Here is a 4838-nt window from a genome sequence, read left to right as displayed (position 1 = left end):
GAGTATGAGTCAGGTGGTGCATGTCTCAATGGCTTGCTGGTTTTATTGATTTTCTTAGAGGCTTGTCAGACTAGTATAAATGTTGGGAGTTGAGTAATAAGTCATATTTTGTTATCTTTCTGAAATTCTTTTATTTTTGGATGATGATTACTCTATGGATATTTGAGGTTTATTTATGGAAACCCCGTTGATTTGTGTTGAACTGAATGAAAATGGCTCAAAGGGTTAGCTTGCGGCTACTCGTAGCCTCAAGCACCGTGTGACGCTCCGGGACCCATTTTTTGGGGCGTTACAAGAAGTTTTCACAACTCAATCAAAGATGATGGAATCATCAAAGATTTGACCCTTTCAAACTCTGTCTGTAACTCACTAGAGGCCCGGGAAACAAATAGAAGATGTGTACAAACGAGATATCCAACAAGAAGAAGAAGGAAAAGGATTGAATAGAGGAACTCCCGAGCATTTGTCAATCTCAGATGTGTTGATATCAATGGTGACTCACTATTTCGATGAATCATTTCTTTAGACAGAAGAAGATTATGTAAACAATTACTCGAGATCTCACTTATCAGATTCCATTGTGAATGACACAATTTTTTTCGAAGAATTCGCCTTGATATACCTGATCCATGCATATTATCAGGAAAAGTGGATACAAATTTTTGACCGCTACTTAGTATTAGGAATAGGTCTAAAAAAGTATCTAAAAATATCAAATTTAGATATTTGTACCCTGTCAAAGTAAGGAACCATGGCATATATGTTTGGAATAGATTTCATTTTGAGTAGAATAGATTCCATTTTGAGAGAGTTGAAAAAGCACTATCTCGTTGAAAGATTCTATACATCTGCCCTTTCTCAATGCATTTCTTTAAATAAAGACTCCATTTTTTTCTCTTTTCGGATGATAAATCTTTCTTAAAACATGGAGCGTGAATCAAACCCATGTTTGAATTGAAATTGAGATACTGATGCAAGTTCTTCCCTTCTGAATCAGATAGATTCATATCTGAAAGAGGTTGACAATAAGTTCTTTCAAAATTGACTATTTTCCCCTCTGTTAGAGGTGTTCCAGAAATGTCTGCGATCGAGTAAATAGCTCTATGAACGAATGGATCGGATCGACTTGGAAAATTGAAAGATTTGTACAAGTTATACGTTTCGTTACCACTTTATAGAAAATCGTTAGGTATGAATATGTTAGATACCTGTGACTCTATTGGTGAAATAGTATCTCTCCCCTAAAAAGCATGTGTTTTTACCGATGCACAAAGAAATAATTTGTTGCGAATGAACAAGATATTGAGAAATTGTCCATACGTAAAATCAGAATTATTGATACGAGCCTTTTCCATAGAAAAGGGGAATCTTGTGTTCCAATAGAAGAAGAAGTGCTAGGGATTATTCAAGAATCGAAGTCGATTTGCTTTATAAAAAGAAGATATCAATGAACTTCAATGAAATGGTTTCACGGGTTTCAGCCAATTGTCTTGATCGTGGAATATCATTGAGAAATAGGAATCTGGGATATCAAAGGATTTCCTGCGATTATTTCTAGTATGGAATGAGTCAATCATCCACTTTGGTATCTTATTGAACAAAAATGGTGATATTGTTCCTCCATTGATCAAGAATTTCGATTTTTTGGAAGTATCATGATCGTCCAATAAGAGGGTTTCAATTTTTGGAAATGAACAACTTGAAAACCTATTGATTCTAATAACTGATTACAAAGTTGATCATTCGTACCTTTCAATTCATAGATGTAGATCTCGGACCTAGTAATGGGGATATTTTCGAAACTCATACAGACAAAAAGAAGTGTGTAAGATAAAACTAAAAGCAACTTGGACAAAAAAAGAGGTGACTTGGACAAAAAGAAACGAAGTAGCTTAGAAAAATATTTTTTGTCGATAACCTCGGACCAGTCATTTGAATATTGATTAATATGTAATCTATCGAACACTACTTTAAAATGGCTCTTCTGCTCTGAAATGGACTGTTCCAAATGTTCCTGGAAATTCTTGCTCCCATTGGACCATTTGTATCTATATGCATCAGGATCCCGATTCATGGATCTCTTGGTTCGAGAAATCAAAATAAGAGGCTCGAACCATTTCTTCTAACTCTTTTTCAAATTCGATAAATATTGGTTGATCGTATATTTCATTATAGTTCTATGATTCAGAGTATCCTTTCCTATTTGATCCCTTTGAATTCCATATTCGAAGTTGCGATCAGATCAATTCATTAAAAAACATTGATTCAATACATTTCTTAAGTACCCATAGATACTATATTGGATTTGAATCATATTTCAGATCAATCTATATTGAGTGACTGCCTCCATTATGTTGTTGTTAGCAAATACCACTATTTTTTGGTTTTGGATCTTCCAAATCATTCCCGCAGGAGATTCGAACCCATTTTTTCTGATCCTTTGAGAAAAAAATTCATTCTCTTCATAAAAAATAGGAGGTAGAACCAATAAAGATTTCTTTTTTGATTCATCTCCGGCCTCATTCAAGAATTGTTTTTGATCCAATCCGCAGGAATCAATAGAAAAGGAAAATCCCTTATGATACACCAGATCTGGCTCGGTTATTGATAGAGTGAATAGATCTACCATTTCTTGAAATCTCTCTTTTGATTCAAAATCATAGTGTAATGTGTATCCTCCCCTATTTCTGTCATGGAATAGATGAAATAAATCAAAAAATGGATTTTTGTTCAAGAATGAAATCTTATTGGAACTGTCCATATCCGGTTCGTCCTTCAGAACCATATCACATCCCAGATCTGATGAAATAGGATGAATTGAGATGGTATTTTATAAATATGTAATTATCTTGAATATATTAACCATTTCTTTATTTTTCGATCGCCTGGAAGGGACAAAAGAAAGGTCTTGTTGTTTCTTCAACAATTTCTGATCTCTAGTGGACTTCTCGGTAGGATTCGAACCCAGATGAAGTTCTGACCATCTATCAGAGAAAAAAGAATGAACGAATCTTGTAGGATTCCCAAGAAATTCTTTGATTTCTTCTGGAAACAGATGATTAATCATCTGTTTTTCACGTTCCGTGAATAGCCGGGACATTGAGGAATATCCAGAAAGGTATTTTGGGAATCGGCCTGATTCTATCTCTTTTCATTCCATTTGAAGAAAGGAAAGATCCCAAAGAATTGATATTTCTTTCGTTGTTGAATCTCTCTTTGATTAATCAATGTGTGATATTCTGAATCCTCATTACTAATGGAATCCAAATGATCTCTGGATTGATCAGAAGATCCTTTCAGTTGGCTAGAATCCGTTACTTGAACGAAACTAGATCTTGTGGAATCATATTGAATATTTGATGATACATTCTATACCTTTCTAAAAAACCGATCCTTGTTTACCAACCACACATTGTCTAACCAAATCCAATTCTCTCTCGATACGTTCCTCAAAAAATCTGATACGGGCTGATTCTTCCCCTAACTAATGAAGAGATCTTAGCGGAATTGCCACATATGAAATTGAGCACAGTTTTGCAAAGAAATAGGCCACTTGTTTCTCGAGAAGAGATGGGAAACATGCTTTATTTCATTTGATTAAATAGTTGACCAAGCCCCTTATTGTTTGAAGAAACCCTCCACTTCAATTGGTATTTTTTCACGAAAAGCAGACATGAGATAAAAAATCAAGTGTTTCACTAAGATTTAGAATAGCGGTCTCGAATTTAAGTTGATTCTATTTTGACTCTTCCTCAGAGAAAGACGATCAAAAAATTCCCAATCATGGTCCTTGCTGATAGGATAATCCATATAATATACAAAAAGAAACGCCAGATATTTGAGATCTTTCTCTTTGAATAAGATCTCAATTCTAGCAACAGTTTCACTAGATATCTTACAACTAGAATCCCTCTTTTGTCCAATCCAGTTCCTCCACCAATGCGAACCCCAGTTAGATTCAGGCATGGTACACATTTTAGTTATTGGGAGAACCCCAAGTACTCTCTTTCAGATTCAAGAAACATCTCTCAGAGATCTTTTTTCCTTTGGGAAGATACAGGAGCGAAACAATCAACCTATTGGTATTGAATGACCCAACGGATTCTTCCAATGTATCATTTCCAGGTCCAATGGAATTCATAGGTATAGGAAGAAGCCCTATCAAATAGAGATTTTTTTTTCGACCACATTTCGATTATTAATACAATATATAAGGACCGCTACTACAAAGAGTATTACACCCTTGATTGTGAAATATAGATTGTTTGTTGAACCCTGTGAATTGCGTGAAAGTAGGATACTCCAAATTCGGGGGTCAAAGAGTGTTAGAAAATGTTCTTGGTGGAAAAAAAATGTGAATGAGGGATCCCATTGAATTGAATTGGGTCCATGAATCTAAGAAATGGTGAGAATTCTTGATCTCTCTCAATATCTCTCTCAATTCAAAAATTCAGGATTTGAATTAATGTCCTCTCACTGATTCCTCCTAAATTGCATTGCATTGATTCCTCATAAATTGCATTGATTTATCCTAAATATTTCATTTCAATTGGAGTTTGGTTATTCACCATGTACGAGGATCCCCGCTAAGCATCCATGGCTGAATGTTTAAAGCTCCCAACTCATAATTGGCGAATTCGTAGGTTCAATTCCTACTGGATGCACGCGAATGGGACCCTCCAATAAGTCTATTGGAATTGGCTTTGTTTAAATGGAATCACATCATCCATACATAACGAATTTATTTGGAATTGGCTCCGTATCAATGGAATCGCATCATCCATATATAAAGAATTGATGTGGTATATTCATATCATAATATATGAATACATAACGAA

At 35.0% G+C, this 4838-nt stretch overlaps 1 pseudogene; it reads right to left on the bottom strand.

Annotated features, from left to right (window-relative positions):
• Positions 1 to 293: 293 nt before the first annotated feature.
• Positions 294 to 4447, bottom strand: LOC124892072 (annotated as a pseudogene).
• Positions 4448 to 4838: the final 391 nt, after the last annotated feature.

Source organism: Capsicum annuum, unplaced genomic scaffold (genome assembly GCF_002878395.1).
Source record: "Capsicum annuum cultivar UCD-10X-F1 unplaced genomic scaffold, UCD10Xv1.1 ctg43656, whole genome shotgun sequence".
NCBI classification, from domain to species: Eukaryota; Viridiplantae; Streptophyta; class Magnoliopsida; order Solanales; family Solanaceae; genus Capsicum; species Capsicum annuum.
The sequence above is the reverse complement of the archived record's forward strand: the minus strand, read 5'-3'. Positions and strand labels throughout refer to the sequence as shown.